The sequence below is a fragment of the Triticum aestivum genome, chromosome 1D (assembly GCF_018294505.1).
Source record: "Triticum aestivum cultivar Chinese Spring chromosome 1D, IWGSC CS RefSeq v2.1, whole genome shotgun sequence".
NCBI lineage: Eukaryota > Viridiplantae > Streptophyta > Magnoliopsida > Poales > Poaceae > Triticum > Triticum aestivum.
The window spans coordinates 203,539,692-203,565,948 of NC_057796.1; positions in this window are offsets into that span (position 1 = coordinate 203,539,692).

Genomic DNA, 26,257 nt, shown 5'->3' on the forward strand with positions numbered 1-26,257 from the left:
AACGGTTGAACGAACGAACGTTCTTTAACAGCGACAATCCGACGAACACGTTCGTTAAAACGAACTGGTCGGTGAACGTTCACTAAGTAATAAAACTGAAAAAAATAAACCGATCTATATAAAAAAACTAGGGTTTAGAAAAAAAACCGAATCGTTTTTTTTAAAAACCGGACTCGGCGGCGGCGGCTTCGGCTACCTCGGCGGGCAGCAACGGCGGGACTCCGGCGGGGCGGTGGGGCTCGGGCGAGGCTCGGGCGACGGCGGGCGCTGCAGGCAGAGTCGGCGGCGGGTGCGGGTGGGGCGTCGGGGTGGGGAGAGGTGGCGGGGCAGGGGAGTATTTATGGAGGGGGAGGGGGTGGCGTGGAGGAGGGGGCAAGGCGGCGTGCTCGGGAGGGAGACGACGCGGGTTGGGCCGGCCTGGCTCGGTTGGGCCTCGGCCCAGTCGGGCGCGGTTTTTTTTAAATATTCGCCGAATCAAAAAAAATCACAGAAAAATAAATAAAAATCCAAAAATGTTAAAACAAAATTTCCCCGTCTAATTAAAATAATTAGAACAAGGTGAACATTTTCTTGGCCCAAAATGCAGTTTTGAAAACGTGCAATTTTTTTAATGCAATTAAAATCCGAATAAAATCAAATATTTGATTTTAATATTTTTCCTCCAATATTTCCATTGTTTTGGAGAAGTCATATTTTCTCCTCTCATTTATTTTGATATGAAATATTTTTCGGAGAGAAAAATAATTGAAACCAAAAATCCTCGTTTTATTATTTGATAAAAATCAAATATGAAAAATCGGGAAAATCCCCAACTCTCTCCGAGGGTCCTTGAGTTGCTTAGGATTTATCGAGGATTTGCCAAAATGCAATAAAATATGCTATGCAATGATGATCTAATGTATAACATTCCAAATTGAAAATTTGGGATGTTACAGTTTACCACTGGCGGATTGCTGGTTCCTGCTCTTGGGGTGTCAAAGAGATTCCTGGCCTCATAAACCGGCAGCAGATGAGACCGGTACCTTCTCCTCATGACATCGTTTGACGCGCTCTGATCCAACATAAGCCTAAGCTTGTGCCTCCAACTCGGCCCGTTCTGCAGCCATCCTGGTATCCTCGGCTGCTAGGTCTGCCTTGGCCTGAGTTATCTGATCCTTTACCTTCGCGATCTCCGCGTTATGCTCATCCTGGTTCGCTGGGTTAACTTCCGCCAGCAGTACTGCCAGAGCGTCAAATAAGTCAGATAAAACTTGAGCCGGCGGTCGCACAGGGCCTCCTGCCCCGGCTGGTGTCGCCGCTACTGATCCGGAAACCATCGCCGCTGCGGTCGAAGAGTGGTGCGCTGGTTGTGTACCGGCCATGAAGATCGCAACCCGGCTTGGCGGATCAAAGGGGTCCGGAATACTGTCGCCATCGGAACAGCCCCCAATCCGGCCATCTTGCAACTGGTACAATGACTTGGTCTCTCCAGTCGATGACTCGTCATCCGAGTAAACGGCGGTCTCACCACCAGATGCCGATCTAACCTCGGATTCTGCTCCGTGGATGACTCCCATGAAGGCACGCTTCATGACAGGCTAAACCCGGGCGGATCTCGCACGCTGAGCGGTTTCGACGATGTCGGTGCACATGTCCGGCTCAGGGCCCAGTTCGCGGATCTTGCCAATGAAAACGTGAATGCCGCCGAAGGGGACCCGGTACCCGTACTCAATTGAGCCGGCCTCGGGGCCCCAGCCTGCGTCATCGATGTAGAGCTTGCCGCAACGACTCTTAGTCATCCGTCCCATAGTGTATCCCTTGAGCCCTTCGAAGTTGCCCTCTAAGAACTCGAAACCATCGTGCGATAGCCCCACGGTGGGCGCCAACTGTCGTGGTTTTGTCACGGCAGATGTCCTAATGAAGGGACTTAGTCGTGGAGCCATCGCTACGGGTTAGCTTAAAGGGGTTAAAGCGGACAAAGGACGCAAAGAGTTTATACTGGTTCGGCCCCTTGCGGTGAAGGTAAAGGCCTAATCCAGTTGTTGAGGAATTTCTAGGGTTTCGATGACCAGGGAGCGAATCCGCTATGCCTGGCTCTCGAGTTATTGTTTGTTGTCCCTAAACCGCCGCCGGGTCGTCCCCTTATATACATGGGTTGACGCCCGTCGGTTTACAGAATCCCGAGGCCGGCTCATAAACGTGTCCTGCTTAGTCTCTATCCTTTATATCTTACAACACAAGTTACATGCCATATGGCGGTTTATGTCTACAGGCCATAATCCGCCTTTGGGCCTTGAGCCTTCATAAAGCGCCACACTCCTTGTCTTCATGGGCTTCAAATATAAATAACTTGTTATGGGGATAACCCGGCCTCTCCTGGCCGGTTTACACCCAGTAGTAATATCCCCAACACCCTGGCTGAGCCTTCCAACATCAGAGGAAGGTGCTTCATGGCCACTTCATCATTACCGCCACCAATCTGTACAGCCACTCGGTAATCCTCAAGCCAAGTGTCAGGCTTGGACTCACCAGTAAACTTGCTAACACCAGTCGCCAACCTGAAGTTGGGAGCAATCACTGCGCCCTGATGGCTCTCCTGAAACACTCTGGACCTGAAACATGCACTCTGCTGCCAGTCGGGTGATCTTTGTCATGGCCCTCTCTGTGTGCTCTGTTCCTGTCAACTAGACCTTGAACGAGAATAGATCTCGCATCAAAGCCTGGCTCCCTTGGGTCGACTGGTATTCTTCGCTTGCCACTGTGAGGGCATCTGTCATCATGTTGCCGAGGCACATATGATCCACTCCTCGGAGGGGGTGTAGGAACTCGACGACGGTCATCACGACCGAGTCGGTGATCATACTACTCGTGGTTTCTATACTGATCCTGCCGGTGTCCGCGACCCTCACACCGCGGGGCGATCTTGGGCTATGTGCCGACTGAACTGTATCTGCCATCACAGACCTGCTATGAATCCTATTCCAGACTGAGACACTGTTGTGTTCTGCTCTCCGGCTGCCCGGAGTAAGGCCCAGACCTGCATCAAACCTCTGCCAGCTTCCGATTGGGAAGGCTCAATTGATTCTGCTATTCAGGCTGCAGCTGTGAGATTTTGAATCGGAGTGCGGTATACCTGAGGTTGAGGCGGAAAAAGTTGTCGTCGACTGGATTCAGGGATCCGCTGCCGAGCACGCTCGTCGAGAGCATGCTGAAGGTTCTCCAGTCGAGTGCGCTCAGCCAAGTTGGCCAGGCGCGCCTCCTCCAAGGCCCGGGCCTCGGGGGTTTCTCCAACGATGGGAGTGTGGAGTGCATCCATATTGCGGCGGCGAAGCACTTCCCTCTGCTGCGAAGAAAGGGGCTCGGGGCGGTACTCCTCGTGAACGTGTGATGGATCGCCGCCACCATCACCGCCATTGTCGCGGGGGAAGCCGGGAGGACTATGTGGTTCGTTGACCACCAAGACTTCAGCCGCGGGATCGCTGCTATCGCACTCGGATGCGGTCTCGACGGAGCCAGTCGACAGGTCGAACAGGCCATAGAGATTTTCGTCGGGCTCGATTGCCGCGACTTGTGGGGTGGCCGACTGACGGGCCACCGCGTGTCTCACCCAACGCTGGAGTCGCGACCGACCAGATCGCTTGCGCCAGCGAACAGCGGGGAGCGAGGACACCACAGGAGCCGACCGATACTGGGTCGACGGCTGCCGGAGAAGGATGCCGCGGACGCACGCGCGAAAGTGTGTCGCCCCGCGGACGGGGAGCGCATCGACGTCGAGGGGAGCTTCCTGAAGCCAGGCAGAGTCATCGGCAATGAAGACGAGCGCGCCGAGACAGATCTCGCGGCCCTCGCCAATCCAACCGCCGGAAACCATGATGTGGGAATCGGAAAATTGCAACTTCACCAAAAAGTCGCTAAGACACCTGCCCCACGGTGGGGCGCCAACTATCTCGTGTACTAAGATTGACAGCAGAATGGGGGTAGGTATGAAGAGGCAAGATCCTAGCTATGGAGAAGTTGTACACACAAGTTTTACGAAGTTCAGGCCCTCGCGGAGAAGTAATAGCCCTACGTCTAGGTGCCCAGAGGCGGTCGACTGGATTATGCGTGTGTGTGTGTGTGTTACAGGGTGCGAACCCTTTCCCTGAGGAGGGGGTGGCTATATAGAGTTCGCCAGACCCTCCCGCCCTCAGTTATACAGGGTTTAAGGTACATAAAGATGGGGTGTTTCTGGTAACGCCGATAATAAATGACATAAATGATCATTAAGTTATGGAGTAAACGCTCGACCGTTGCTGTGCAGAGTGACTTTAGATCTTCTGCCTATCGAGTGATAATTGTTGCGGTTGAGTGACTTCGAGTCTTCCGAGTGGAATGCTTCTGGTCGCCTGGAAGGACTAACTCAAATTTCTCCCCCTTTGTCATCGCAATGACCAAAAGGATCGAAAATGGGACTAAACGCCCCTGAAAGAATTTCAAGTTGATGGAAGGAGCGCCAGTGTTGTTGGGGTCGTTTGTTGTTGTAGGGCCTGCCGCAGTGTCGTCCAAGTCTTCATGTTCATCGGTTTCGCGTGATGAAGAATATGAGCTGGCCACCAAGGAAGGAACCTTGACCTTCTTGAATTTCTTCGGTGGAGGAGCAGACCAGTCAAAATCTTCCTTGAGACCCATTTGCTTCAGATCTTCTTCACCATACAGATGTGATAAGATAGCCCAGGTGCGACCGAAGACTTCATGGAGGTAGAATGGTTTTTCTTCACTGCATTATGTGTAGCAGTCATGTTGTGAAGAATAGAACCAAACTGACGCTTAACCCATTTATGGTTTCGATCCACCTTCTGGTGAAGACTAAGAAGCAGCTCACGGTCAGTCATCACTCTTGGAGCTGTGGCTTGAGGATTTGGCTTGGATGCATTGGCAGCAGAATCATGAGTGGCAGAGTCATCATTGGTGGAATAAGATGCAGCTTTGCGAAACTGACCATCCAATGGACGAATGCCTTCATCAATAACAGCAGGGCCTTGCCCTTTTCATCAGCTGAGGAATATGTCCGCTTGAGGACTTCAATTGGGGGCAAGTAGCTGAGGTGATTCTGAAAATCAGCCTTGTAGTTGAGTGAAGACCTTATTCTGAGGAATCTCATAATCCAAGGTGCGTAAGGCTTCAACTCAAACGGAGAGAGTGCAACATTTGCCAGAGTCCTCATGAAGAAATCATGATAATTGACAGGAATGCCATGCATGATGTTGAATAGCAGATTCTTCATGATGCCAACGACTTCTTCATCAGACGAGTCGTGGCCTTTGATAGGACTCATAGTCTTCGTCAGAATGCGATAGACTGTTCTTGGCACATATAGCAATTCCTTCACGAGGAATTTGGTCCTTGGGGCTTGACCGGGCTTCAGAGGCTTCATAGCACTTGCATGTAATGGGCAGTGAGTTCAGGCTCTTGGTACAGGCAACGAGCTCCTTCAAGGGGAGGACTGATTGGCAGGGCGTGAAGTAATTCAGAGGCCGGTGCTTTATAATGAGTGTTTTCGGTCATCCAGTCCAAAACCCAAGAGTTCACATCGTCAGCATCGCCTGTGATGTGCAGCGTTGCGTAGAATTGAAGAATGAGCTCTTCATTCCAATCAAATATCAGTGCAAAAGTTGAGCAGTCCTGCATCATGAAGCACACTGAGGACGGGGTGAAGCAAGGCAGTGATTCCATGTCCACGTGAGGAATATGCTCATGGTCGAAGACTTTATCCTTGTTGAAGAGCAGTGAAGAATAAAAATTGCTTGGCTGGCAGTCCAGAAGCGCTTCCTTCTAAGACGAGCAGAGTCATAAGGGTTGTAGTCAGTGAAGAAAACATGCTCGCCGAAGAAGTCATCAGCCTTGAATTTCTGCTTCTTCGAGAAGGGATCCTTTGGCTTGGGCTGAGGAGTATCAGTCAATTGCATCACCACCTCAGGAATCGCAATCTCAGGATCCACAGGCTGAGGAATTTCAGCTTCTTCTTCAGTGGCAGCCTGGGTCTTCAATTCTTCATTAACATTTTCATCAGCACTAGTGGCTGGAATCTCTTCATGTACAGACGGAGTGGCATGAGGTTCTTCAGATCCCATTTGAACTACAGTGTTGACAGGGGACTGAGGAATTTGTTGAAGGGTGTGAACAGAGGAGAGTTGGGGTGCTGACTTTCCCAAAAGTCATCATTCAGCACTGGTGTTGTACACCCAATGTCCACATCTTCTTCATCTCTTTTCTTCAACGCCGGCCTCTTCAGCAGTGAACTGAGGCATGGGCGAGGAGACGATTGGTGTTGAAGGGATTGCATCCGCTTCAATTTCTTCATCCAACTGCTCTGAAGAAGCAGCAGAAGGAATGTCATCATCAGATTCACTTGGAATCACATATTCTTCATCAAAAGGAACAAGGTCCTTTGATGGCATGGATGAGACCGGAATAGCATCAATTGGATTTGCAAAAGAGCTGGTCAATGGCTTCATCTTCTTCGGAGCTGAAGAATCTGATGAAGTTGATGCCTTCCTTTTCTTCACAGCTGCACGCTCTGCAGCCTTGGTCTTCTTCACATCTGATGCAGATGGAAGGATCGGAGTTGGTGTAGGTGCAGGAGGAGCAGAGGAATTTGGTTCAATTACTTCAGGCACAACTGATGCAGTTGCCCTGACTTCTTCAGTTTCTTCAGGCGCAACACTAGTGGTTGCCCTGGCAATTTCTTCAGCGGCTGGAATGCAGTCATCAGCCCTGGTACTCTGAGTTTCTTCAGCAGCCTGATTTCATCAGCGGTGCTGGCATTTTCTTCAGTCGGCTGAGCAGATGCCTCAGCCTGAGGATTTTCTTGTTGCGTTGGGGCTGCAACATTGGAAGTGAACTTCTCAGTTAGATTCACAAACCTGACTTTGGCTCGAAGCCAGTCAGCGCAGTATACGTCAAATTCATCACTGAGTTTCTTGATCTCAGATTGAATAGTGACAAGTTCTTCAGTTGTCATAGAGACAACGTTTTTCTTCAGGAAGCGCTCCTTCTTGTACTGCGCTTTCTTCAACTGCCTGGCCTTTTCAAATTTCCATTTTTCTTCCTGAATGAAGGCAGTCAGCATATGACTTTGGCCAGGAGTCAACTTGAAATCAGGCATAGGAGTGTTGGGGTCCTTGTGCTAGAGATCAATGTAATCAAGGATCAACTTTGGATCCAAAAGTAGAGGCACATTTGTGCCTTTGGCTCTAGCGGCCTTGAGCTGCCTGTCTCTGATGATTTCAGCAAGTTCTTCATCATCAGCTTCGTCTTCATCAGACGGCACTTGAAAGGCGACCTGCTTCTTGTGAGGACTTGGTCGAGAGCCTCGTCCAGCAGTGGCCTTTTTCTTCAGTAGAGAGGGGCCAGTTGATGAATTTGGTGCAGCTGAGGAACTAGCAGAAGCTCCTGAGGCAATAGAGATGCCTGTTGTCCTTTGGCACGTGGCGAGATGCACAGGTGCTGAGGATTTGGTCGGAGGAGCTGAGGACTTTGGCGGAGGAGCTGGGAGCAGCTTGAGGAGTTGGCCGTGAGGGCTTTGAAGAATCTGGCCGTGAGGGCATTGCTGAGGAACTTGGCTGTGAGGGCATTGGGAGTGAAGCACTTGGCTTATGAGCAGGCTTCTTTGCCATGGCCTTCTTTGGCTTGCTTGCAGAGGCCTCAGCAGTGGCAGCAGCAGCAGAGTCTTCATTAAATTTCCTCACTGCTTCCTTAGCTATTTTGGCTAGCTTGGCCTGGCGCTTGGCCCATTCATCAGGATAGTCCTCACCACGCTTGAGGCTGGTGGGATCAGCTTCTTGGCCAGGTGCCAATGGAGGTCTTGGGCATGGAGGATTTAGAGCAAATTTCTTCATATACTTGGGAGTAACATATCTGTACTCCCTCCATTCCCGTGCCCATCTCCTCTCTATCCTTTGTATGCGCACCTTGCGCTGATTTTTGTCCTCCTTGCCAAACTTGGCCTCATCAGGAGTGCAATAATCCTTGTATATGTCATCAGGAATCTCGAAAGCAGTATTGACCTCAGGCCTCTTTCCTCCCTTCTGTGGCTTCTTACCGTCAGCCATTTTCTTCAGCTGAGGAATATGAACAACAGAATTCTCTGAAGAGGTTGTGCAACCTTTCTTCGAGGAACGCTGCAAATGAGTTAAGTTGATGAGAACCTAGTGATTCAGTAGCGGACATGAGTACCTGTGAACAGAGTATAGTTGCGAGGAATTTGGAGAGGTCATATGCGTTCTCAGAAGGTTTTGCAAAAAGAACAAGTTTGAGGAATTTGACCAGATGAGTCTTGAAGAATTTCACTAAGCGTTCTTTGTCTTAGGTTCCAGAGTTGTACAGATCGAAAATCCACACAATTGAGGAATCTTGAAGAAAATGTTGCTTAGAGAAACGGATCAAGAACAGATGACATGTGAGGTGTTTAGTGTGTGAAGATTTGAAGAATAAACACCTTTTGAAGATTTTGTAGAAAACATTTGAATCAAAGAGGGCAGTAAAAGTAACTTTTAATTACCCTGACGAAGAACACGACGAACTGGGAAGTGTAGATGTGAAGCTCGTCAGTTCAGATCTTCCACGCCCTAACTTGGCAGAGGAAGACAGCTACGGCGGCGGCGGAGTGAAGAAATCCGCAGCCGGCGCGAGTACGACGGCGACGAGGTCGAGGCAGTGAAGCTCTTCCTCACCGGCGACGATGAAGTAGTAGCGACGCTAGGGTTTGAGAAGCTCGAGCGGGAGAGAGATCGAGCGGAGTAAAAACGAAGTGAGGAAGGGGAGGGGTATTTATAGCCGAAGTGAAAAACTGTTCGCCCGAAGAAATTGGACGAACGTGCCCCTGACCCTTCTCATTCGCTTGACATGTGTCACCCACGTACTGAGAGGTGGCGATCGTGTGAGATCGTGGGTGAATAGATAAGTATTATCGTGGAATGTGGAACGGTTTGAGCGGCAAAGCCGAAAATTCAGATAAGATAAGTTTTAAAGTTCCGTTCGCAAATTCTTCAGCTAACAAGGACACAGTGAAGATTTTGAACGAGTTTCAAATAGAACGCACATGAAGAATTTGTGAATAGACTGGGTTGAGTTTAGCATAGAGGGGGAAGGGTCCGATCACATTCACTTAGCAGAAAAAGCAACTTGAAGAAATAGCAATAAGTGAATGTTGTAGAGGACATAAACTCATATATATATAGCCAATGAAGAAAAATGATGGAAACGGTGAAGACAATGCAAAGTTGAAGAAAATGAACAACTGAGGAATTTCAACTGAGGAAAAACTCAAATTGAAGATTTTCAAACTTTTGGTGGTGGCGTGACCCACCGTATAAGAATGATGATTTCAGACACCGCGTACAATTGTCGTAGGGTTCTGAGAATCAAATTCTTCGTTAATTTCTTCACACTTAGAGTGTTAGTCTTCATTGATTGAAGAAAAACGTTTCTTCATGTGTTGCACATCTAAGTCATCAATTTTGCATAAGTGTTAGGATGAGTGTCCTTTTCAAAGAACATTCGAAGATTCTAGGATATTTAGCTCACACCGCAACTTGCTAAATCTCTTCTCATCCAAGGGCTTTGTGAAGATATCGGCTAGCTGTTCTTCAGTCCTTCACATGCTCAATAGAGATGTCGCCCTTCCACACATGATCACGAAGAAAATGATGATGAATTTGAATGTGCTTTGTCTTCGAGTGCTGAACTGGGTTATGAGCAATCTTGATGGCACTCTCATTGTCACAGTAGAGAGGCACATTCTTCATGTTGACGCCGTAGTCCTTGAGAGTTTGCTTCATCCATAGCAATTGAGCACAGCAAGAACCAGCAGCAATGTACTCAGCTTCAGCAGTAGACAGTGATACGCAGTTCTGTTTCTTCGAGGACCAACAGACCAAAGATCGTCCGAGGAAATGGCATGTGCCTGATGTTGACTTGCGGTCCACACGATCACCAGCATAGTCAGAGTCTGAATATCCAATGAGATCAAAAGCCGAGCCCTTGGGGTACCATAATCCAAATGTTGGTGTGTGAGCTAGATATCGAAGAATATGCTTCACAGCCTTATGGTGTGATTCCTTCGGTGTAGCTTGAAATCGGGCACACATGCAAACACTAAGCATAATATCTGGCCTAGATGCACATAAGTACAATAAAGAACCAATCATGGAGCGGTATACCTTTTGATCGAAGTCAATACCATTTTCATCAGTGCATAGATGGCCATTTGTGGGCATAGGAATTTTGACCCCTTTGCAATCTTGCATGCCGAATTTCCTCAATACGTCCTTGAGGTATTTCTCCTGAGATATGAATATGCCATTGCGCTGTTGACGAATTTGAAGACCTAAGAAGAATTTCAATTCTCCCATCATAGACATTTGATATTCTTCACTCATCATATAGGCAAATTCATCACTGTAACGTTGGTCAGTACAGCCAAAATGATATCATCAACATAAATTTGGCACACAAACAATTCACCATCATAAGATTTAGTGAAAAGAGTTGGGTCAAGTGAACCGGGTTTGAAGCCTTTCTTCATGAGGAATTCCTTCAAAGTATCATACCACGCCCGAGGGGCCTGCTTGAGGCCATATAGGGCCTTATTGAGTCTGAAGACTTTGTCAGGATGCTTTGGATCTTCAAAACCTGGGGGTTGAGCAACATATACTTCTTCCTCAAGCTTACCATTGAGGAATGCACTTTTCACATCCATTTGATATAAAGTGATATCATGATGGTTAGCATAAGCAAGTAATATGCGAATAGCCTCAAGTCTAGCAACAGGTGCAAAAGTTTCATCGAAATCAATTCCTTCAACCTGTGTGTAGCCTTGAGCTACAAGCCGTGCCTTATTCCTCACCACAAGGCCATTTTCATCTTGCTTGTTGCGGTAGATCCACTTTGTGCCAATGATATTGTGCTTGCGAGGATCTGGACGTTTGACCAGTTCCCAGACGTTGTTGAGCTCGAACTGATGTAATTCTTCTTGCATAGCTTGAATCCACTCAGGCTCCAGAAATGCTTCATCTACCTTAGTGGGCTCTGTGATAGAGACGAAAGCAAAGTGCCCACAAAAGTTAGACAAATGTGAAGCTTTTGAGCGTGTGAGAGGACCTGGAATGTTGATGTCGCTGATGATTTTCTCAATCTGCACTTCGTTTGCAACGCGAGGATGAGCGGGTTGTCGTTGAGGAATTTGATCAGCATTTTCTTCAGCACCATTTTCTTCAGGTGCATCAGCATGACGTTCTTCACGTTCTGGAATGATTTCTTCAACAGATTCTTCGGTAGGAATGACATCCTCAGTAGCCTTGAACTTGATAGTTTCCTCAGGTGACTGTTCATCTAACACAGAAGGTAGGTGCTCTCTTTGCGAGCCATTAGTTTCATCGAACCGCACATCTACAGTTTCAACAACTTTGTGGTGAACGTTGTTGAAGACTCTGTAGGTGTGCGAGTCCTTTCCGTAACCAAGCATAAAACCTTCATGTGCTTTCGGTGCAAATTTAGAATTGTGATGAGGATCTCTAATCCAACATTTAGCATCGAAGACTTTGAAATAACTCACATTGGGTTTCTTGTCAGTGAGGAGTTCGTATGCAGTCTTCTTGAAGAATTTGTGAAGATATACCCTGTTGATGATGTGGCACGCAGTATCAATTGCCTCAATCCAGAAACGACGAGGCGTCTTGTACTCATCAAGCATAGTGCGAGCCATCTCAACAAGAGTCCTGTTCTTGCGCTCCACGACACCATTCTGCTGAGGAGTATAAGGCGCAGATAACTCATGAGTAATACCAAGTTCATCAAGATAGTCATCAAGACCAGAATTCTTGAACTCAGTTCCATTGTCACTTCTGATGTGCTTGATCTTCACACCGAAGTTGGTTGAAGCCCTCGAGGAAAATCGTTTGAAGACTTCCTGCACCTCATGTTTGTAAGTGACAATATGCACCCATGCGTAATGAGAGTAATCATCAACAATAACAAAGCCATATAGAGATGCATCATTTGTAACTGCTGAATAATGATTAGGACCAAAGAGATCCATGTGAAGCAATTCAAATGGTCGAGTGGTAGTCATGATAGTTTTCGCTGGATGTTTGGCCTTGATCATCTTTCCAGCTTCACAGGCACCGCACAAGTGATCCTTGAGGAATTTGACATTCTCAATGCCAATGACATGCTTCTTCTTCGCGAGCGTGTGCAAATTCCTCATGCCAGCATGACTAAGTCGTCGATGCCATAGCCAGCCTTCTGAAGCTTTTGCAAGTAGACATACAGCTGGTTGAGGTCCTGTAGAGAAATCAACAATATACAAATCTCCTTTCCTAAAGCCTTCGAAGACTTTGTAATTGTCAGCTTCCATGATCACAACACAAAGATACTTGCCAAAGATGACAACCATATCAAGATCACAAAGCATTGAGACTGACATGAGGTTGTATCCTAAGGACTCGACAAGCATGACTTTGTCCATGTGTCGATCCTTTGAGATCTCAACCTTACCTAGACCCAATACCTGACTTTTGCCTTTGTCAGCGAAGATGATATGCTTCAGATGCGATGGAGATAAGGGAACATCCATCAAAATATTCTTGTCACCAGTCATGTGATTTGTACATCCACTATCGAGGACCCACTCATTGGCTTTGGGCCGATCATCCTGCAGATGAATTAGTGCAGCTTACGAACTCATATACTTCATCAGTGAAGAATATGACATCAATTTCATCAGATCAATTTCTTCATGATTAGCATGCGTCCTTTCATGTAGCGACCTGACCTCAGACGGTCAAGTCTCTGTGCTTAAGTGTCATCCCTGGATCGGTATGCTGACACACACAGTACTCGAGGATTTATAACAGAGGTAAATCACATGTATAAAGTAATGTAAATACTATTACCTCAATCCAAATAGCGGAAGTAACAACAAGATTGTGGATTCCCGTCAGCACCAACAGCAAAGTTGAGTGTAGAAATCGTAACCCTAACGTATCACTTACTCGTCGTAAGATTCCTGCAACATGAGACGTTGCAGCCACAAAGGGTCAGTACATTGAATGTACTGGCAAATTCACACCATAGGATAATGATGAATAATAGCTATCACTACATGCATATTTGGCTGGTGGAAAGCTCTAGGTTTATTTTTGCATAAAGCATATTTTTTCCTACATCAAAGGGATATATTTTATTTAACAACAAAGTTTGTTGAAAATATTGAGAAGGTTCCTCCAACTCAATCCCAATTAAAAGTTAACATCCCAACAAATTAATTTAGTAGAGTGATGAGATCAACATGATAATTCAAGAACCAGGTACTCAAGATTGTCCATAACCGGGGACACGGCTAACCATGATTAGTTTGTACACTCTCTAGAGGTTTGCGCACTTTTTCCCACAAGACTCGATCTCCTCCGTTGGATTTCTCGCACTACATGGTGTTTGAGAAACGGATGACCGAGACACAGTCTTTCAGAAACATTAAATCTTTACTCTGGGTGGACAGTTACACCTAGTTTCCCCTACATCTGCTAGCCCACCACTGAAAGAGGTCATGCAACATACTCAACTATGCTAAAGCCCATAATAGCTTGTGGCTGCACACGGAAGTTTCTAGCATGAATAATCTTATGATCCCTTTGAGCCTGGGTGGCATTCCATAGGGTGATCACACAGGTCCTCCGGGGTCCCCTTGCGCAAGCACTGGGTTCTCCAGGTGCCCGGACAAATCACTGGGTGCTCCAGGGTGCCCCCAACCAATCCACCCAAATGTGTATTAAAGTAGCCACCTTAAGTTAAACCTTAGTTAACAATAACTCTCACATCTTTCATGAATTCACTCAACCAATCCACGTCTACAAGCATAGCATAGCAGTATAAGCATAACGTAGAAGTAACTCCCAAGGTTTGAATGCAGGACAATAGGTTCCTACCTCGTCAACTACTTCCCAAAACCCACATGTTATCAATTCCTAACCATGCAATGTTTGAGGGTTGAGCTAATGCATAAAAACTGGGTAATAAAGGGATATGATCAAAGTATGAACTTGCCTTGTACTATTGATGAAGATGATTCGCACTCATAACTCATGATAGTTCTACTCGTCACACTCCGGTCAATCTAGCGTAAGCAAGCAATAGTAAGCACACATAAGCAATCACTCAAAAGATCGGGAAGAACGAAGAAGACAATTCGGAAAACATCAAAACCAAGCAAATAACTCTTGCAACATAAAACAATTTCTAACAGTACCAAAATTAGGTGAATTTGGCCTTATCAGAAAGTTTAGGTCAAGAGCTTCCATTTGCAAAAAGAATCATCTCAAACGGAGTTATAAAACTCGAGTTACGATCAAACGAAGTTCAAATACAAATCAATTTGAATTCAAATTTTATAACTTTCAAAAACATGTTCAAGTTGATTATCCGGATAGAGGAGATCGTAACGAAGAAGTGGGCATTAGTTTCGTTGGATTTGGACAAACGAGTAAGAAGTAACGAAGGTTTGAAGAACAGGGACTAGTTTGTAAAGAAAATAATCACAGATAGGTCCCTAGCCGAAATTAAAAGAAAAAGAAAAAACCTACCGAACGAACGTTCGCTACAGAGACCTAAGCGATGAAAGTGTTCGCTCCAAAGGCTTAACTAGCGAACATTTGCCAATTAGTGAATAACGGTTCAAAATAAAAAACAAATCCTAATCTAATCCTATCCATCTACCCTAGATCGGACGGACGGGATGCAGCGGCGGCTTACCGCGGTGGTGGAGGTCACCGGCGACGGAGAAGACGGCAGTGGCGGCGTCGGTGGTGGTCGGGGTGGGATATCCGGTGGCCCTCTGGCTCAGGCGAATCCACGGGAAGGTGCGACGCGTCGAGGCGAGTCCGATGGTGGTGGCAGCGTCCGGCTGCGGCGTCGGAACGGCGCGGGGCGGGACGACGGAGTTGCGGCGGCGCCGGCGAACTTCGAGAGCTCGGTGTACTCGATCCCGAGGGGAAAAGAGAGGGATTTTGATGGGAATCGGACGAGGGGTGTCTAGGGATTTATATAGGGGTCCTAGCTTGTGCGCGGGGTCATGGAGACAGCGCCCCGGGAGGATTTGAGCGGCGGTGCTCGACGTCGTGCTCGGGCAGGAGTCCTGCCTGTCATGGGGAAGAAGAAGAGGCGGGCCCCGCTGTCAGCGAGACAGGGCGAGCGGGAGGGGATCGAGCGACCGGGGCGGAGGCGGTTCGCGCGAGGGAGAGAGGCCATGGGCCGATTCGGCTTGCTGGGCCGTGGGGCGGCGAGAGAGAGAGAGAGAGAGAGAGAGAGAGAGAGAGAGAGAGAGAGAGAGAGAGAGAGAGAGAGCAGTGCTGGGCTTCGGCCTGGCACTGTTCGAAGAGTTTCTTTTTTTTAAACACAGACAAACAAAAATAATAATAATAACAAAAGAAATAAAAATAAAAATATTATATAGGCATATAATATATCAAAACTTGCTGAAAAAGATTTTCTACAACATGAACATTTTACTAACGTCAAATAAAATCCACAAAAATTCAAATAAATCAAAGAGTGCTACTGCTACAATAAAACCCCATAAAAATCATTTTAAAAATACCAAAATTAATTCAAATTTATTTCTCTCAAATTAATTCATTTTAAAAATACCCTATTTTCCATATATTTTATTTTTGGAGGAAAATAATTTGAATAAAACCCAAATAACTCCAAATTGCAAATAATTTTCAAAGGGACTTTAAATTTGATTCTTTTTAAACTTCCAACTCATATTTCATATGTTTTGAAGAAGTCATTTTCTCTTCTCTCATGAAAATCATTGAGTTGCTTAAAGTTTGTGAATTGAAAAATATTTCCAAATAAAATTCAAATCTTTTCAAAACCCTTTTCATTTATTCAAATGGAAGAAGTCATGTCATCTTCTCTCTAGGGTTTTGTATTTGAAAAGAATTTGAATTCACGGAGATCATAAATGAAAAATGAAAGTTTGGGAAAGTCCTTTTATTCCCTCTCATTTAACTTTCAAAAAGTTTAAAATTTCACTCACTTTCAGTCAATCAATCAATCAATCAAAACTATCTATTTAATATAACATTCCAAAATTTAGAATTTTGGGATGTTACAAACCTACCACCCTTAAAATGAATCTCGTCCTCGAGATTCGGAGAGGCTAGCAAGAAATAGGTTAGGTTTGGGGTCTTCTCAAAATCCATCGATCGTCACAGGGGGTCTAGGGTGCTACCACCCTTAGAAGCATTGTTACGGTTCCATCAATACTCATATACTCCATCCTTATTCTTGACAGTGTCGGTCTTCTCAGATTCTCGGGAAAAATTCCTTCTCTGGGTCTTCCGGTAGTGGCATAACCTTTTCCTCAATTCATGTGTCCATTTAATCTTGATAAGGTTCTTTCTATGACTGGGTTTTCTTAGCTGACAGGTCTAGCGCCAATACTAAACAACTATCGATATCTCATGGTGGTCAACAATTTATGGTTTCTACTGAGGGAAATGGGTCTGGGCTTCATTCTAACCGTATGACCTACGATTGGCAACAGCTGCCTTGTACAAGGGGAAAATTGTCATACCATTCTAAGGTTTAAACAAGGTTTTGATCATCGTCTCTCTACTATAGGCAAGTCACTCAGATTTACCATCCCATATAGCAAGGCGAATAATAAGAGTAAGTCGGTATGGTGATCAATCCATCCCGCACCCAAATCATTACCTTGTATATGGTTTAGCGAATCTCGCATTCTAACACTCGGTCATCCTCACAAGCATTGCAGAATTTCTCTTGTCGACGAACCAAGTTCGGATAAATCCATTGATTCTGCAAGCCAAACAAACATCTACCATTCCTTCACAACTCTCAGGTTTTGCGTTACTCCTATAAAATCGTCAGTGGGTAAGGTCGTAATCTCTTCCAGGGTTTTTCGTTCAGCAAGAGTGTGCTTGCTTCTTGGCAGGTCCTCGGGCCTGTGGGTCATGGCCCATCTCATCACTTGTAAACCTTGAACTCATCATCGGGGGCAACTGATCATTATTCCAACATCCAGCTTCCCAGCATTTTTAAATCCATCCAATTGTACTGTCTCCCTTCCTTGTATTGGTACCAAAATAAGACGTGATTACTTAGACTCATCCTGGAGTTACAATTGCTCCATATTACCAACATTCTACCTCCTTTATATCCAATAGTACTCCATCCCTTCATACTCTTGGGGCATCCCACATATCGAGACAAAACTCATACTTATTTTGTCCGAAATCCACTCTGTGGAATATCATTATCTTTTCCAAGGGTCAAGTCTCCTCACAGGGTACTACCACCCTTCAAATGCACAATTTCATCCATAGACCATATTTCTCATATCCTCGAAATGGTCAAAATCTTTCTTCATAGAGTAACAACTCATAAAATCCAAATCAGTACCCACGATGCTAACTTCATTGATTCTCCAACGATTACAATCTCTTGCTTTTCCATTACATGCCTCAACTCATCGCCTCAATATAAAGGAAAACGTTCTCACTACTACTACTATACTTCTCACAGACACAACTAATTATCACAAGTCTCCTTCTCCTTGGGACAATCTCCTTCTCCGTGGGACAAGTCTCCTTCTCAATATAAAGGAAAACGTTCGCGCGAGGTAGAGAGGCCATGGGCCGATTCAGCTTGCTGGGCCGTGGGACGGACAGAGAGAGAGAGAGAGAGAGCAGTGCTGGGCTTCAGCCTAGCACTGTTCGAAGAGTTTCTTTTTTTAAACACAGACAAACAAAAAAAAATAAAAATAAAAATATTATATAGGCATATAATATATCAAAATTTTCTGAAAAATATATTCTACAACATGAACATTTTACTAACGTCAAATAAAATCCACAAAAATTCAAATAAAGCAAAGAGTGCTACTGCTGCAATAAAACCCCATAAAATCATTTTAAAAATACCAAAATTAATTCAAATTTATTTCTCTCCAATTTTCTAATGTAGGGAATAATTTTACCCTATTTTCCATATATCTTATTTTTGGAGGAAAATAATTTGAATCAAACCCAAATAACTCCAAATTGCAAATAATTTTCAAAGGGACTTTAAACTTCCAACTCATATTTCATATGTTTTGAAGAAGTCATTTTATCTTCTCTCATGAAAATCACTGCGTTGCTTAAAGTTTCCGAATTGGAAAATATTTCCAAATAAAATTCAAATCTTTTCAAAACCCTTTTCATTTATTCAAATGGAAGAAGTCATGTCATCTTCTCTCTAGGGTTTTGTATTTGAAAAGAATTTGAATTCACGGAGATCATAAATGAAAAATGAAAGTTTGGGAAAGTCCTTTTATTCCCTCTCATTTAACTTTCAAAAAGTTTCAAATTTCACTCACTTTCAGTCAATCAATCAATCAATCAAAACTATCTATTTAATATAACATTCCAAAATTTAGAATTTTGGGATGTTACATTTTAGGCACACTCAGGTCTCCAGCAAATTCTTCGGACGTTTAAGCACGTCTGGAGACCTGACCCTGCATAAGAAATTAGTTCCTTTTCTTCACCACCCACATCTGAAGGGTGGCAAAGAGTTCATCACACTGCGAGCTCCATACGAGAAAGGTGGCATAGAAGCCAGTCCACTTCGTTTCACATAAGAGGAGTTAGGGTAAGCATATGAATAAGCAGAGAAATTCTTCGAGGACTTATGAACATAATGGTTAGAAGAATAATGCTCATATTCATAGCCCTTAAATCTTCCCTGTGAGATAGAAGTGTTAGCACGATGATGTTCATATGAGGACTTCGATCCGTTTGAGGAATTTGATCCACGTGAGGAATTTGGTCCGTATGAGGACTTGGATCCATATGAAGAATTTGGTCCATATGAAGAATTTGATCCGGGGTTCCTATTCTTCACAGGTGGTGTCATGATGACTAAGGATGGCAATTTTATCCATGGACATGGATACCCATGGATACCCGACCCGAATGGGTAGGGTTTGGATACATTTTTACGCCCATGGGCAGCACCCGAACCCGAACCGATTACTCGTGGATAGGGCATGGATATAATTGTGTATCCGTGGATATACCCGAACCCGACCCGATAGTATGACATGTGTGTGAAAATTCAGTGATCCCCGCTATCCCATGTAAATAAAAAGGGAAAAAATAAAGTGTACAAGCCCTCCTCAGTCCCCACCGTAACTTACTCTGCCTCTTCTTATTCTTTGTATCTCCTCGTTCAACGACCCACCATTAATCACCAGACCATCTCCGTCTCCTCGGCCTACTACTCACGCAGCCCTAGATGCAGCCGCTGGTGCCGCCAGCTTTTACCTCTACATATGGTGCAGGCATGCAACACTTCAGCATTCAACGCCATTGTACAGTCGCATCCCAACTCCAAATCCCCTCGACCCTCCCTCTCGACTTCTTCTCGCACACACATACAACAGACTATATGCGGAGCAAGTCTCTGAGCTGCGATGCAGAGCACACCTATGTGGAGCGGCGCGACCTACAACAGCGTTGCTGCGCGCAGGACCAGGAGCACGGCAGCACCGGAGTGCCGGTCGATGAGCGCAGGCCCAGAAGAGGACCATGACGCTGCCAAGGAGGTGATGAACACAACAAACAGCTGGCGTTCAGGGTGAGTTTCTTTTGTTCCCTGAATCTCTCTCATCTACGACTGGTGTTCCTGTACGTGGGTGTGCAAGTTGTGCTTCTTCCCTGAATCCCTCTCATGTATGTCTGCAAATTAAGTATTTCTTTCATTTTACAGTAGTATTTGGAGCAGTAGTAATTTTTTGTTCCGGAATCCCTCTCATGTATGTCAGCAAGTTAAGTATTTCTTCAGTTTACAGTAGTAATTGGGGCAGTAGTAGATTTTTTGTTCTGTGAATCCCTCTCATGTATGTCTGAAATTAAGTACTCCCTCCGTAAACTAATATAAGAGTGTTTAGATTACTATTTTAGTGATCTAAATCCTCTTATATTAGTTTACAGAGGGAGTACTATATTTCTTTCAGTTTATAGTAGTAATTTGAGTTGTAGTAATTTTTTTGTTTCCTGAATACCTCTCATGTATGTCTGCAAATCAAATATTTTTTGCATCTTACAGTAGTAACTGGAAGATATTTATAGAATTAGGTAAATTTTCGTTGGTTACCAAATGAGCACATATCATATTTGGATACATGGCGTGGTCTGTAGCTATGCATGTTACTAGTAATTAGGTTTTACCACATCTCAGTGTATTTTTAATCTATAGGATTGGTAATGGTTAAGATTCATAGAATCTGACGTGTAATCTAGGCAGTTCTATCTTATCCATAAAAGAAAAAAGATAGAGTAATGAATTTAGGTTCGTAGTGACCATTCACTACGATTTAGAGATTACAATATTTCCAAATTGGTACAGTTTACACATTATGTACCTTGGATCACTTTAACTAAAACTGAAGATTGTTACTTTTTTTGCATGTACAACTCAGTAGCTTCTCATGGTGGAGCACAAGGCCCTGCTGCCGTTAGCCCTGGAAATGTCAACTCTGTAGAGAGCCCAACATAACAGAAGCCTGAATATGATGCCTAGAAGATTGAGGTGAAGAATGGAAGATGATGCATGGTAATACATGTGCTTACTTGATGTTATTCTATGCCATTTTGTGAGAAAACAAGATTGAGAAATGATCTTGTTTTATTGCTATGTCATTCTGCGAGGACAAATAATTGTGTACTTATGTTTATTTGATGTTACGTCATTTTGTGAGAACCTGAGAGCTTGTTTGGTGGTGTAAACTTGTCCTATGTCATTTTGTGAGAATCTAAGAGCTCATTTGATGTTGTGCACTTTTGCTATGTCATTTGGTGAGAACTAGGGAGCTTATGTGAGTGTTGTGCTATGTTTTATGTATACGTGTTAAGAGAACCCGATGGATATCCATACCCGATGGATACTCATCGGGTTTGGACATGGACATAATTTTTGGCCCATGGATTTTTTCATGGACGGGCACACAATGTCTTCATGGATTTGGATATGGATTTGATATCGTTCAACCCGAGCCGAACCCGATCCATTGCCATCCTTAATGATGACATTCACCTGAAGATTTTCATGGCACCTTTTGGGAACCCAGATTTTCTTCACAGGGGAGCCATTCTTGCAGTTAGTGCCAACATATCTAGCAAATACTTCACCATTCTGATTTTTGAACAGTTTATAGTTGGAGTCAAATGACTCATCAGAAGAATGAGGAGATTCACATGTAAAGCCAGATAAAGTAGATGGGTCTACTGGAGGTCCCTTTGCAGCAACCCATGAGGTTTTGGGATACTGCTCAGGCTTCCAGTAAGTCCCATCAGTGTTGAGTTCCCTCTCAAAGGCAATACCCTCTTTCCTAGGGTTCCTGTTGAGGGTCTGCTTTTTAAGCACATCACAAAGAGCCTGATGCCCTTTGAGGCTTTTGTACATGCCTGTCATGTACAATTCCTTCAGCCCTGCATCATCAGTGATACTAGCAGTGTCCTCAGATGAGGAATTAGTGATAGCAGAGACAGGTGAAGAATTTGTAACATTAGAAGCATTTGAACATTCAGGTGAAGAATTAGCAGATTCACGTTCAATGCACTTCAAACATGGAGGAATGAATTCTTCCTGAGCAGCGCTGATTTGTTGAGCAAGAAGTGAATCACGCTCCTTCTGAAGATCTTCATAACTCACCCTTAGCTTTTCAAGATCTTGCTTTCTTTGAAGAAATTCATAAGAAAGCTTCTCATGATCAGATAAGAGAGTGGTATGATGACTTTGAAGGTTGTCAAACTTAGACTGAAGTCTCTGAAGACTTTCAGCCAAAGCTTTCGACTGGTCCATTTCTTCACCCAACATACCATCGCTCTTATTTAGCATATATTGAACTTTTTCCAAAGCTCTTTGTTGTTTAGTGGCAAGGGAAACAAGTTTGACATAACCGGGTGCACATTCATCACCAGATGCATCATCACTGGACTCGGATAGGTAGCATTCAGTTACCTTAGCACCTTTTGCCATAAGGCATGGTGTAGAAGATGATGATTCTGGTTCGAATGTCATCGCTTTGAGAGATTCCTTCAAATCCTCAAACCAAGGATCATGACGGGTCCGATGACCTTCATAGACCTCAGAGAGACGGTCCCAGATAAGCTTCGCATGATCGAGATGCATGATATTCCTGAACTGATTTTGAGACAGACAGGAGCAAATGACGTCCTTCGCCGTGAGGTTGAGAAGAGTGAACTTGCGAATATCATTAGCTTCCGCCATCTTGCACAGATCGATAAGACCAATCTCAGTAACGGTCCACAGTTCGCTGTTCATCGCCATGAGACGCTTTTTCATCATGGCCTTCCACTTGGGATAGTCGTGACCGTCAAAGATGGGGCATGACACAGTCTTCATTCCTGCGGTCGACATAACTAAAACTCCAAGGGGTTAAACCAAAATCACACAGAACAAGGGAGTAACTTGCTCTGATACCAATTGAAAGTGCGTTATATCGACTAGAGGGGGGTGAATAGGCAATTTTTATGAATTCTTCACTGAGAAATTTCAGGATGAGGAAATTCCTAAGCGAAGAACTACTTGCAGCGGAATAAGTACTCAGATGCTAACATAACAGAACAGAAGCATGGTCATCATGATGAAATGAAAACAAGCACAGAGTACAGAAAGCGTAAACACGGGATAAAACAAGATGAAGACAAACGGACTGAAGAAATTGAACTGGGGAAATTGAGAAAGTCTTCAGTCAAAGTCTTCAAACATATATGAACAAGCACACAACACAGTAATGAGGAAATGAAAGAGTTGAGGAAATAGAACCAGTAGGCTTGGTGAAGACAATGATTTGGTACACTAGTTCCAACTGCTGTGACAGTTGTACGTCTGGTTGGAGCGGCTAGGTATTTAAACCTGAGGACACATAGTCCTCGCCGTAATATCCTTGAGCTAAGGTCACACAGACCTCACCCAATCACTCGTGGTAAGTCTTCAGGTGACTTCCGAACCTTCACAAACTCGGTCACTCGGTGATCCACAATTTCCTCTTGGATGCTCTAGACCATGACGCCTAACCGTCTGGAAGATGCACAGTCTTCAAAGGTAACAAGCATCGGATCCACGCAAGATCAATCTCTTCAGTGATGCTCAATCACTTTGGGTTTGTAGGTGTTTTGGGTTTGTGTTTTCCTCACTTGATGATTTTCGCTCAAAGTCCTCGAAGGATGGGATGCTCTCAAGTGACAAGTGTCAGTTTCTCTCGGAGCAGCCAACTAGCTAGTGGTTGTAGGGGGCGGCTATTTATAGCCTAGGGAGTAGCCCGACATGATAAGACATAAATGCCCTTCAATGATATGACCGTTAGGTGGGTAGATATTTTGGGACATCTGGCACGTAGCACAGCAACGGTCGGAAATATGACTATCAAATTCCTCAGGGCTATCATGTTCCTCACTTTAGGCAATCCGCACTGGCGAATTCCTAACTCCTCAGTCAGAACAAATTCCTCAGAGACCAGAAGAACTTCGTCTCTATCACTGAAGAAATTGACTGAACTGTATGAGATTTCCAATGGCTTCACTCGAAGGGATTGGTAGGTGTAGAATTGGAGTTGAGCATCACTTGGAAATTTTTCCTTAGTATTTCCTCGACCCCCTTTAACAGTACAGTGTTTCCTATGACTCAAGAAAGTGAAAATGAAACTACGAAAACAAAAGTCTTCACGCTTCATGTTCCTCGAATGAATGCCAAGTCTTCAAGGTCACACCAATTTCTTCACTTTCAAAGTCGTCAGAAAGTCTTCAGAAAGCCAAAGTCTTCAGTCGAAGACATTCATTTTTAGGGGTCGACTTTCTCTGTAAATATCAAACTCCTCGTAGACTTATAGACCTGTGTACACTCATAAACACATTAGTCCCTTAACCTATATGTCTTCAATACACCAAATTCACTAAGGGGCACTAGATGCACTTACAGTATGTGAGTTCTTTATGACTAATGTTGAGTCCATGGATTATACGCACTCTCACCTTTCCATCATTGCTAGCCTCTTCAGTACCATGCATTGCCCTTCCTCACCTTGAGAGTTGGTGCAAACTTCGCCGGTGCATCCAAACCCCGTGATACGATACGCTCTATCACACATAAACCTCCTTATATCTTCCTCAAAACAGCCACCATACCTACCTATTATGGCATTTCTATAGCCATTCCGAGATATATTGCCATGCAACTTTCCACCGTTCTGTTTATTATGACGCGCTTCATCATTGTCATATTGCCTTGCATGATCATGTAGTTGACATCGTATTTGTGGCAAAGCCACCATGCATATTATTTCATACATGTCACTCTTGATTCATTTCCCATCCCGGTACACCGCCGGAGGCATTCATATAGAGACATATTTTGTTCTAGCATCGAGTTGTAATCATTGAGTTATAAATAAATAGAAGTGTGATGATCATCATTAATAGAGCATTGTCCCCAAAAAAAAGAGAAAGGCCAAATAAAAAAGGAAAGGCCCAAAAAAAGAAATAAAAAGGGACAATGCTACTATCCTTTTTCCACACTTGTGCTTCAAAGTAGCACCATGATCTTTATGATAGAGGGTCTCTTGATTTGTCACTTTCATATACTAGTGGGAATTTTTCATTTTAGAACTGCTTGTATATTCCAACAATGGGCTTCCTCAAATGACCTAGGTCTTCGTGAGCAAGCAAGTTGGATGCACACCCACTTAGTTTCTTTTGTTGAGCTTTCATACATTTATAGCTCTAGTGCATCCGTTGCATGGCAATCCCTACTCCTTGCATTGACATCAATTGATGGGCATCTCCCTAGCCCGTTGATTAGTCGCGTCAATGTGAGACTTTCTCCTTTTTTGTCTTCTCCACATAACCCCTATCATTATATTCTATTCCACCCATAGTGCTATATCCATGGCTCACGCTCATGTATTGCGTGAAAGTTGAAAAAAGTTTGAGATTACTAAAGTATGAAACAATTGCTTGGCTTGTCATCGGGGTTGTGCATGATGAGAGCATTCTTGTGTGACGAAAATGGAGCGTGACCAAACTATATGATTTTGTAGGGATGAGCTTTCTTTGGCCATGTTATTTTGAGAAGACATGATTGCTTAGTTAGTATGCTTGAAGTATTATTATTTTTATGTCAATATTAAACTTTTATCTTGAATCTTTTGGATCTGAACATTCATGCCACAATAAAGAAAATTACATTGACAAATATGCTAGGTAGCATTCCACATCAAAAATTCTATTTTTATCATTTACCTACTCGAGGACGAGCAGGAATTAAGCTTGGGGATGCTTGATACGTCTCCAACGTATCTATAATTTTTTATTGTTCCATGCTATTATATTATCTGTTTTGGATGTTTAATGGGCTTTATTATATACTTTTATATTATTTTTGGGACTAACCTACTAACCCAAGGCCTAGTGCAAATTGCTGTTTTTTTGCCTATTTCAGTGTTTCACAGAAAAGGAATATCAAACGGAATCCAAACGGAATGAAACCTTCGGGAGAGTGATTTTTGGAACAAATGTGAGGAGGCCACGAGGCAGGAAGACGCGCCTGCCCCCCTCGGCGCGCCCCCCACCCTCGTGGGCCCCTCGCAGCTCCACCGACCTACTTCTTCCTCCTATATATACCCATATACTCCGAAACCATCCAGGAGCACCACGAAACCCTATTTCCACCACCGCAACCTTCTATACCCGTGAGATCCCATCTTGGGGCCTTTTCCGGCGCTCCGCCGTAGGGGGAATCGATCACGGAGGGCTTCTTCATCAACACCATAGCCCCTCCGATGATGTGTGAGTAATTTACCTCAGACCTTCGGGTCCATAGTTATTAGCTAGATGGCTTCTTCTCTCTCTTTGGATCTCAATACAAAGTTCTCCTCGGTCTTCTTGGAGATCTATTCGATGTAACTCTTTTTGCGGTGTGTTTGTCGAGATCCGATGAATTGTGGGTTTACGATCAAGATTATCTATGAACAATATTTGAATCTCCTCTGAATTCTTTTATGTATGATTTGTTATCTTTTCAAGTCTCTTCGAATTATCAGTTTGGTTTGGCCTACTAGATTGATCTTTCTTGCAATGGGAGTGCTTACCTTTGGGTTCAATCTTGCGTTGCTCGATCCCAGAGATTGTAGGGGAAATGACACGTATTG